Raw genomic sequence first — 12,048 nt, forward strand, 5'->3', positions numbered from 1 at the left:
TGCAATGATTACAGGCTGATGTGGCAAATAGACTGTTCAAGCAGCAAAAGCCTGTGTATTGATCACAGGCTAGTGTAGTGGGTAGTGAAAGTAATGGTGAATGTCTTTAACTGTTTAGTTGGTTGTGGATATGGTTGTAAATAGTGGATTGTAATTGTGGTGGATGTGGTTTAACACTTTGTGGTAAAATTAGTGGCGGTTGTGATTGTACTGGTGGTACTTGTGGCCTGTGTGGGTGGGTGGTACTCGTGGCCTGTGTGGGTGGGTGGTACTCGTGGCCTGTGTGGGTGGGTGGTACTCGTGGCCTGTGCTAGTGGGTGGTACTTATGGCCTGTGTTGATGGGTGGTACATGTTTCCATGCTGATGGTACATTGCAGTTACGGTGTTTAGAGGGATGATTAGTTTCTGTAGTGGATGTGGTTGTATCTTTATGGTGGATGATAAATTTAGATGTGTCTGTAGGTGTGGTGGATGTGGTTGTGCTTGTAGTTGTGGTATTTCACAAGTGTTGACTAAGGAGACTAGGGGTAAGGTGTGACATGATGTATGGGCCTGTTTTGTGCTGCAGTAAACACGGAACAAAGAACCACTAGGTGCCCAGTCAGCCAGGCATGAAGAGGGAGGGAATTTTCAGGGGGAAAGTGCCAAGCCATTACGACTATATAGCACTTGAATGGGGTCAGGATAAGAATTTGGGATGGGACAGGAGGAAGGAATGGTGCCCAACCATTCGGACGGTCGAGGATGGAATGCCGACCTGCATGAAGCGAGACCGTTGCTCTACCGTCCAGCCCAAGTAGTTGGGCTGGACCCAACTACAAGGCATGAGGAGTGATACAACAAATACCAGTAACAGATTTTGATCAACAAAACATACTAAACAAAGATATATAATAAATTAAAAATCAAAAGCATAAAATATGATTAGGGAGATCTAGCAATTTCAGACTGATAAAAACTCATGTTAGAGAAAGTTCCTCATTTACCATATATGACTCAGTGTAAAACTGGCCTGAAATGGACTTTGTCCTGGATGATCCTAGTAGACAAGAACTCCACAATCGACTTGATAATGGTCTATGACGGACCGAAATGTCGTTGTCTCTTTAATTTCTAGTGTGGTTTGGTCAACAAGAACTGCAAGCCTATATGGTATGATGTTCTATTGGTATTTTGTTATTTGTAAAGATGCATGCCTTAACCCATGGATCATGTGCTAAAATTATACAACCCAAATCTGGCCAAATCTACTAAGAGTCTAGAGGTACGGAGCTGGTATCCAAGTTTTATATATAACCCGAATACACTCTGGTGTACAGTACCGTAGGCAACGGAGTCCTCCACGATACACTCCCTTCCAATACACAACGAGATCACAATAATATGACATATCAAAGAAAATCTTCGGAGCATGGCGATGATCAAATCAGCATCCTGGGTAACTCCCCCCAGACTGCATAATCTTTAACATATTGTGTTCCATGGTTTAAAGAGCACACCTGGGGTTAACCCGGACACTGCTTCAATACCCATCCTGTTCTAGGGTTTTATTAATACATTTATCCATTATTATGATTTCATGTGGATTTGAAGGGTGCATTTGGTGGAGGACTCCATTACCTACACCAGAGTATGCAGGTTATATGTAAAACTTGGATTGGCTGCCAGCTCAGTGCCTTCAGACTCTTAATGGATTCAGGTAAATCCCAGATTGTATAATCTTCAGCATATCGTGATCTGTGCATTAAGGCGTACATCTGGGGGTTAACCAGGATGCTACTTTAATCTCTATTTTGCTCCAAAGATTTTCTGATAGATATAACATGTTACTGTGTTTTCATTATTCATTTTCAATATATCATCAAGTCCCTCCAAGCACTGTGTTAAAAGTTACAAAAATCTTGCCCAATAACATTAGGGACCTGATGGCATTCTGACAAGTTTTAGTTTCAATTCAGTACGTGAATATATCCAAAACTGATATATATAACATTCAATACTGCAGTTATTACCATGTTTAATATAAAAATAAACTCCCTTCAGTAATACAATAACTAACAAATTATTCTGTTTATTCAATGAATGGACTAGTAAGCAAACACACAAAGTAGTTTGTTTAAGAAGCAGTGTCATACATATACTGTACTGTAATTACAAACAATTTACATAGAAGACAAAAATCTTTAATAATACAAGCAAGTTTTGCTTACCTTATGTAAAAAATGTAGCAATGCTCTTTCTGAGTACAGGAATCTTGCTCTATCTTTTTGTGGCCCATTATCATTTTTTTAATAATTTAACAATGCACAAAAGCTAACAAAGGCACAAGCATCCTCATATGTATACATTTTCTAATCCATATATGTATGTCAGAATGGATAGGAAATGGAAACGAACCTAATAAATGAACATTATTTTAAGAAAATGTGTTATCATTTTCCCCTTTACAAGCTTATAATTAGTTTAAAAATAAATACACAATAGAACACTTATGTATATGCATCTAAACTTAACTTCTTTCTACTTTTTCATTACTGCAAGAAATGTGCCAGTTCAATGCAATTAATTGTCAAGTTCTAATTTGAAAATAATTTCCCAGTTTCTTTTAGAGCTGTTTTCGACAGCCACTTTGAAACCTCCTCCTGTGCAGCAAACAGCAATACACTTACCTGAAAAACAAAACATGCACCAATTAGTCATAATAAAACTAACTTTTCTCTGGCAAAAGTAGCAGTACAATAGCACCGCACAAAGTGGTAATATTGAGTACATTTCCATAAGTATATCTTTCATGTACACCTGTGCATCATCGTGCAATGTAACGTTCATAATTGGCTATATTTATATAACATACATCTCTAACAATGCAGGAATTATAGACTGTAATGATAGAAATGTACAAAATTACTCTCCCATAAAGTGGGGAGAGGACGTGAAGTTGTGCATCAAGTACTTACAGTACAATGATTACAAGGAATACGAGTACAAAATGTACATGAAATATAATGAGTTCGATATGATACTGGGAAGATAGTATATTTAGGCTGGTGTAATGAGGACAGGCTCATTTAAATGGGAATGGTAAGTGCAGGTAGAGATAGACACCTACTAGCCTAATACCTACCACATTATTTTGTTTAACTATCGTTATTTTCAAGTCCTTTGTCAATTTTCCTTTTAGTGCCTTTAGTGCCCACCACACTTATTGACAATCTGTACAGGGCGCAATTATCTACATTTAATTATTTTTTACCTTATTACATTACCTATTTTTTACAGTATCAACATCTGAAAATTTTTAACGTATCCTTTGATACTTTTTTTTACACCAGTACATTCAATTCCAGCATCTGACAAAAACTATGAAGTATTTGTAACTATCAATTTATAAGACAAGTGCGCCTTTTAATCTCATTTTATTTTTCACAGACTGTTTTTGCCCATCTTGCCAATTACCCTCAGTATCTGTTCTGAATATTAAGACTAAGTTTGTCCTTTCCAGAATTCTGCAAGATCTGTCTTGGGTGTTTATTTAAAATTATATTTAATGGATTACAAAATACCTCTGTAGCCTCCAGCAGTCATGGTTATATTAAGTTTGATCCAGTTGATTTCACCTCATTCGTTTCTACAGGTGTATTTTTTTTTTTACCTCTTTTACAGTGAGTACATGTCATTTAGTGATTCTTCTGCCCACCTTTCATCTTGCAACCTTGGTCTCCACACTTGGTCTTATGTGAAGACCTCCTGATATCATTGTTGAAATCAATGCCCCTTGTCATTTTCTGAGAATTTGTTGTCTTCTCAACCTGATCACATAATCCCTTACTGTTTTTCTTCTCCTAAGTGGAACCTCGGTTTTCCAATGCCCGTTTTCAAATTTTTCAGTTCTCAAGCTCAATTTCTTTAAAAAATTTGACTTTAGGTTAGCATTGGTGCTCGAGTTTGTTGATACACATATGGGCCAACCGAGCACGTGGTGCGCTTCAGTTTACAAGTGACTCCCACCTAGTGACAACCGCGCTTGAATTCTTTGTGAAGAATTTCATTGTTTTTGTGCTTTTTTTTTTGTTTCTGAACATAAAAATTATTACAGCATATATCATGCCATGGGTTCCAAGAAAGTCAGTGGTAAAGTTCAACACAAAGAAAATAGTTGTGAGGATGACAATAGAGGAAAAACAAGAAATCATTCATAGTGAGACAATGTGATGTGTCACTACAGACAAGTGTTAAAATGACGGGAAAAACAAATGTCTATAGACAGATTCTTAGTAAGACAAGCAAGCAGTGAGCCACAAGCAGGTTCTAGTGGTATGCCTGCAAAACATAAGAGAGAGTACCCCAGAATTGTCATCACTGTTTTTATAATGGAAGGGGATTCCCCTTCCAAACACAAACATCTCTCCTCCTCCCCCCTTTCTCACTGTCTTCCATATGCCAACAAGAGTGCTCAATAAAGGTAAGATATACTTGTACATACTGTAGTACAAAATATTAGTAGTATGTATAAAATGTATTTTCAAGTTAATATTTTTGAGCGAAGAGAGAGCCGTTCACAGAGTACAGAGAAGGGTTACAATTGAAAGGTTAAGGGTGATAACAAAAGGGACATTGAGGGTTATTACATGTGGAACAGATCAATTCAATTTACATTATTTCTTATGGGAAAATTTGTTTCGGTTTTCCAATTTTTGGTTTTTGAACGGTCTTGGGGAATGGATTAAATTTGAAAACAGAGGTACCACTTTATGGCTAAACTACAGCTTTAGTTAGTCCACAGATTTAGTTACAATGTAATTTTCAAATGATTATTGATAAATATGAACTAAGCATGCTTTTTTCCTATTTAGAAATGTTATAAAGAATTTTACAAATAGATCAACAAAAATGCCAAAAATACAAAAATGCTTGTCCAAGAAATCTTTTGACAATCATTGAACTCTCTAACAAAGCTCTTAACAACCGCTTAACAGGTCCGGGGCCTCGTAACAGGTCTCGAGGCCCGGGGACTCGTAATTCTGTGGCGCGGGTTCGATTCCCGCACCAGGCAGAAACAAATGGGCAAAGTTTCTTTCACCCTGAATGCCCCTGTTACCTAGTAGTAAATAGGTACCTGGGAGTTAGTCAGCTGTCATGGGCTGCTTCCTGGGGTGTGTGTGTGGTGTGCAAAAAAAAAGTAGTTAGTAAACAGTTGATTGACAGTTGAGAGGTGGGCCGAAAGAGCAAAGCTCAACCCCCCCGCAAACACAACTAGGTGAACACACACACATAGGGCATTTCACTACACTATGCTGTATTTCTGGGAAGCTTCCCTTGGCTTCCTCGCTATAGCTCCCTCTTCAGATGGTCCCACAGACACCGTAAAAACAAAAACAATAAAAAGGAGTGGACTAGACAGTTTTCATACTTAACACTTGAAACAGCAGAGAGATTTTGCAACTCCAAAAACAGGGCAGCAAACCAGAAGGAAAATATTATAGACCAATAGCATTAACATCAAACAATAATTTTGTTTAAAAGGGTTAAGTAATAAAATCACAAAACACATGGAGTCACAATGTTTATATAATTCTACGACAGGTTTACTGCAGGAAACTCCTGCTTCTCATAATTGTTAGACTCCTATGATATGGTCTCAGATGCCATCAATGGAAAACCAACAAAATGTTGATATAATATACAGCACACAGATGTTATGAAAGCTTTCAACATGTGTGACCATGGTGTAATTACACACAAGTTTGATAAACATCAAAGGGTACCCGATCACCTGATTTCGGGTTCCTATGCTTGGTGGCATACAAAGGAGTCTAACAACCTGGTTGACCAGACTGTCATCCAGGAGGCCTGGCCACAAGGACATTGATGCATAGAACCACCTCAAAGCAACCTGAAGACACCAGTAGCAGATGCATCCTGAAAGATATAACCTGGACAGGCCAGGTAAGCTGGCTTTAGAGACCCATCACACAGCCCAGTACCACACACACTTACAATGAGGTTAAGCAACTGTCTGAAGATACTGGGCTCCCAACATCCAATTTGACTGCTATGTCTGGGATGGGTTATTTGTTTTTAGCCACATTATGGCGACTTATTTTCTTCATCATCTCCAGGGCCAGAGGACATTAAGCATGATTCCAATGAGGAACATGCATCTCCCAAACACTGCTACCTTTGAGCATACAGTACTCTAGGGAAGGAGACACCTAGAGCCTCAGAGATGAGTAGTAATTCCAACACAATATTAAGGGACTAATCTAGTTAAAAATATACATGCACCTGCAATAAGTGGAAGAACACCTTGGCAATCTTAATAAGCATCACTGAAGCAAGGTGCAACCAAAAAAACGAGGAGCACTGCCAAAGCTGGACTAAATAACTAAGAGAGGAAGGCCATCGCAAAACCGAAACAAAAGACTTTATAGAACCCTTAAAAGATGAGACTAACCAAGTTATAAATGATGATAAGACAGCCAACACTCTGAATGAATAGTTTACATCAGTGTTCACACTAAAGAGTTTAGACAACATCCCAGTACCTACACCCATGCTTTTAGCAGGTGAAGAAAATGAAATAAGGAATGTCACCATAACATGTGATATAAAGATAAAAAAAAAGGGCAGAAAGAGCTCTGCAGAAAACTACAGTCCGATAAGTTTGACCTCATGCATCTGCAAGCTCATGGAGAGAATCCTAAGGAAGGGGGAATTATCCACCATCTCATCGTGAACAATCTAATTAAATCAATGAAACAGTTTTGTTAAAAATAAATCCTCCCTTACAAACTTGTGCATACTTTTGGAAATGGTAACTAGCTTCTCAGACAAAAGACTTCCAGTAGACATAATACCAACTACATGGAGTTTGCTAAAGCTTTTGATAAGGTACCATATGAAAAATTGGCAAGTACAAGTACACGTGATAAATAGAAGAATACTAGAATGGATAAACCAATGATTTAGGCAAAGATAAAGAAAGGGTCATCCTAAATGCAAATGAATCTGACTGGAAAAATGTGGTGAGCAAGGTGCTGCAAGATTCCATTTTGGGGCCCACCCTTTGTTATATACATCAGTGAAAGGTGAGAATATTATAAACCACATCATCAAATTTGCAGACGACACCAAGATTTATGGTACAGTAAATAATGAAACTTATATTCAGGCCTTACAAAGAGTCCTGAATATATAAATGGTCAGAAGAACATGAACTCATGAACATGAACTTTACATGAACTATAAATGGTCAGAAGATTGGTTGATGCTTTTTAATATTGAAAAATGCAAGACCTTCCATGTGGGGGCATAACAATGGACATCACAACTATCAAATCAACAATATTACCTTGCAGTCGACTGATGAAGAAAAAGACCAATATATCAGAATCCATCATTCACTGAAAGTTTCATATGAATAATCAGACAACTTTTATTTCAGGGGGAAAAAAAGGTACTTATTCAATGGTATAAATCTCTTGTGTCCTCCAACTTGGATTATTGTATCCAAGCATAGAGACCTCATCTTCAGAAACACACATTTTCTTAGGAGAAAGTCCAGCAGCTGGTGACAAAAATCATTCCAGAACTAAGTAGACTTCCATACAAGGAATGGTTGAGGGCCGCAGGACTAACACTGCAAACTAGACATGACAGAGCTGATCTCACAAGCTTCTAAAATATTGAACAACTTGGAGGATACTGATACAGACCATTTCTTCAAAAGATCAGATGTGACTCAAACCAGGAGCAAAGGATTCAAGCTCAAGTCGCAATATAGGACAGTAAACGGGAGATGCTTCATCACCCATAGGGTTATAAACCAATGGAGCCATCTACCCACCAAAGAACATCAGGACAAATGGGGGGACTTTTTTCAAGATGCTGGCTTCCTGATCTTGTCAAGGCCTTGTCAAGGTCAGAGATATAGTGACCATCGGTAAATTCAGGCAACAGCCCTGACAAAAGCAAAAATATGGCAGAAAGCCTTCCACACCACCTCAAACATTGGCCTCGGTGAAACCTGAAAGTCAAAATCTGGAAGGTTCACCACCTGTCTCCCATACTTGATGGTATACATACTTAGAAACTTCATGCATGAAAATTGCCAGTCAAAAATTGTAAAACAAGACTGACATGGCCCCAAAAGTATTCCCACTAACTTGAACAATGTCAGGAGAAGAACTGGAGCAAAATGAAAGAGTGACACACTGCTACTGTTTCCAATCCAAGAGACAAGTATCCACTGTCAAGCCTAATCTGGAAACAGAGCTACATAAACCAAACGGTGCCTATTCCATGCCAAGATACACAGATTCACTTCCAGGAACCCAAACATTTAATTTATTCTAAATTGGCCAAAAGCAGGAAAGATCCTCCATCCGAGATGCACCTAAAGTAGATACCCTCGAGGACTAAAACTTTGAGAAGCCAGATATTGCCCGAAACGCTACGCGTACTAGTGGCTGTACAAGAATGCAACAACTCTTGTATATATCTCAAAAAAAAAAAAAAAAAAAAAAAAAAAAGATATAACGCTATCTTTTCAGAAGTGTAAATTCTTAAGAGCAGGTGCTATAAACAGGTAAAATGCAAACATCTGATTTGTTTTAGATAAATAACATTAAATAACTAACACAAGTTGCCCCATTCCTAATTTGTTCTATGAAGTTAGCTACACTTTCATGGATTTTCTTGAGAATTAATTTGGGCAAGATTAGTAGCTTTTCTAAAATGCTCTTTACCTAAACTAACAAACCTTATCTAATGTGTTCAAAAAGTTCAAGAAAACATGGCTAGCAGGAATGAGCACACCAGCAACAGGGCATCTCATGGTAATACAGTACAAGTATTGCTCCATTTGGAAATACTGTACCAAAATAATTGATCATGTGTGAACTTTTTTTCATATTTTGGATGTTGCTGTTACATGTATATGCATAATTGAAGTGGACCATATCAAAGAAAATACAATGCTATCTCATGAGAAATTTGACATTCATCTACTACATATAATAACATCTAACCTGAAGAGTGTGGATAACAACCCAATATGCCCTATACTATTTGCATACAAACCTATGGACTGGGGTCTAAGAATTGACAAAAATTATTCTCGGCTACACCATCACTACCCTTAAAGCAAAAAAACTAAGCCTGACCTAACAAAATAATTATAACGTGGTTTATATACTGTGAGTACAAGATGCAACAATACTGCAACATCACATATTTTTCCGAGGCAGTATTCAGATGCTCGAGGGGCCCATCAATAGTGTTATTTAGATACAGGATAAAACAATTGTCAGTGTGCTACTTGTGCAATGTCAGTTACATTTTCTTAGTGAATGCAAAAGCTTAATCCAAATTCTGCAGAACATGGGCTGTTATCCAAATAGTACAGCACTGTATGGGGCCTGTATACATATCCTATTCACAATCAGTAGGTTAGGTTGGGGTTCACTCCATAATGCAGCCAATTCTCAAATTACAACTGAAGCAACATTAGGCATTCTCAGATATTCAAATTAAAAAATATTTGTTTACATGCTTGGACCTTTTTTTACTTGTATATACAGGTGCTAGTAATCAGTAATGAACCAACAGCTTATTACCCATTTAGAAACAACAATGCATATATAATTTACACACCATCCCACACAGCTGTTGAGACAGATGTGAACATTAATATTTATTATGTATAATATAGTGTAGGATGGCATTCTCCTTCAAAATTTGCCCCACTTTTCTGTTAGGTTGTTCTAGATAAAGTTTAAGTTAGACTAAATACAGTATAGCTTAGCTTATCATGGGAATCTAATAATAATAATATTTTAAAGTCAATAATAACATAGCTGTTTGGGCATCTGTGAGACCGGGTATAGTTTTGACTGGGCATAGGTTAATTTAGGCAATGAGAGTAATTAAAAGGGGGGGGGTAGAAATGACTAGTAGGCCTAAGAATTGGCTTCATAATAGTTGTGGATGAGTAGAACAATGTAGAAGCATCAGATATGTAGAGTATTATCTGGAAATAGGATGCACAATAATTACCACAGGGCACTAGACAGTATGGTTGGTTTTACATCAACATGGTATGGACAGATACAGAGGTGAAAATGATTGGGAATAACCAGGATTTGTTCACATGGGCCAGTGAACAATGATGTATGTTGAACATCCACAGGTGTTTGAAGCCATTTTGTTCTTAATGGAATTATGGCTTCACTGGAATATATATATTTATAATTACTCTTGCAATTAATATATATACTTTATTTTGATTCAATTACCTCTAGGTCTGGAACTACAATATTTAAGAATTAGAGGTGTATTTGTTGCATTATTACTGGCCAAGGATGACAACAAAATGCATTTTCATGATAAGTTTCCAAACTACTTTCTTTAATGAAAACTACTTGTACAGCTTAGCTGTTCTGTAGTTGTATAGAACCCTTAAGAATGTGGCATAAACTCGCTCTGACTCAGCTATAACTTGACCGTAAGGACAGGTTTGGAAAATAAATTATAGTAATAACCTTCCATCCAGAGGCGAAAACCCCCCGTGTGAGGATAGTGTGAGGTCGAGTGTGAGAGTGACTGAGCGGCTGCATGAGGGATAGTAGCATATTGCTGGCATTGAGGGCGAGGAAGGCAGGCTGGCGGAGGTCAGGCTGGTGGAGGGCAGCCTGTGGAGGGCAGCCGGTGGAGCCTACTGTTGAGGAGTACATGGTAACACTTGCTCCACGTCAATACAGAACCCGCGGGGGAAACCTCTCGCCACCTTCCACTAGCGACAAGCTGGCCACACGGGCCTTACAACTCTACCCAAACACGCCCGCCAGTAGAAGATATCGCCAAGTTTAATATTTGAACCTTAAGGTAAAAATCGGGCTGTGTGAACAAAGGAAAATTTGATAAGATTGCATATCATCCCCAGGTGAGATAGCCTGCCATCTTGGTCATCGGAGCCTGGCAACCCATGATCCAGGAGTTTTGGGCCGGCTACGGCAGAGATCCCGCATAGTAGGGACTACATAGCATGGAATAATGCAACATGACACGTACTTGGCTGACCCGGTTGCGGGTTATCCTCTCCACCTTCTCTATCAGCCATTTTACAGAGCTATCACTCGTTCACTGTAGACACACAATCCAAAACTCAACTCTGTATTCCTCCGCCGACCGCATAATAAATTGTCTAGACGATATAATGCGTTTAAGAAACTAGTTCTTTCAGCTGACACCACATATTTTGTACACTTTGCCTCGCGTTTGTGCTAATTTCGGTGTGCTCGATTAAATATATTGGCTTTTTGTTCGTTTGTTTTCAGGGTTTATTAAGGTGATAGTGCAGTGAAGAATTTTTTCCGTGGGGGAAATGTGTGACGTCATCTGGCGACATAAACAAATTCCCACGTGGTCAGGCTGACCTGTAGTGACCACGTGACCCGTGTTTTGTGCCATTCCCGCCTCTTATCACACCTTCACTCAACATCCTTCCTACTCCAAACTTCTCAAACCTCTATGAACATCTTTTAACGCTGAAATAATAATATGTTGGCCAACATTTCCAAACGTTTGTGGTTTGGCTGTCACATACGAGTCAACATGTAGGCACCAACGTAGAGAACTTGTCCGGCATAATATCAATGCTTGTACTGAACGGATCATGTGATTAAGTGTGTGAGGGCGACGAAGAGGCCGTGGCGTGCACACTGACGCTCGTCTGCGCTCCTGCGTACGCCAAGGGCATTGTTCATTCACACACAACTACTTTTAGTAGCTGTGGTTCAGTAAACGTTGCGGGGAAGAGGCGGTGGGTGACGCGGGGAGGGATATGCCTCGCCCTCCACCACTACACTATAGGCCATGATAACCTAACCTTTATCATACAAACATAATATCCACCCGCAGGAGAAACGTAGCCTATCTCATAATTGAAGGTTTAAGCTATGATGATGTTTGATTTGTAATCATTTTAGAGCAAATGATGGAAATAGTTATTGAATTGAAATTGAAATACGTTCATTGAGGTATAAATA

The 12,048-nt window shown here is 38.6% G+C and overlaps 1 long non-coding RNA gene across 1 annotated transcript; it reads right to left on the reverse strand.

The window, feature by feature from the left end:
* Positions 1-2,056: 2,056 nt before the first annotated feature.
* Positions 2,057-11,841, reverse strand: LOC123773754 (uncharacterized). Its single transcript, XR_006774864.2, has 2 exons — positions 11,072-11,841; positions 2,057-2,670 (listed from the first exon to the last, which is right to left on the reverse strand). It is a non-coding gene; the product is annotated as an uncharacterized lncRNA (long non-coding RNA).
* Positions 11,842-12,048: the final 207 nt, after the last annotated feature.

This window comes from Procambarus clarkii, chromosome 72, assembly GCF_040958095.1.
Source record: "Procambarus clarkii isolate CNS0578487 chromosome 72, FALCON_Pclarkii_2.0, whole genome shotgun sequence".
Classification (NCBI taxonomy): domain Eukaryota; kingdom Metazoa; phylum Arthropoda; class Malacostraca; order Decapoda; family Cambaridae; genus Procambarus; species Procambarus clarkii.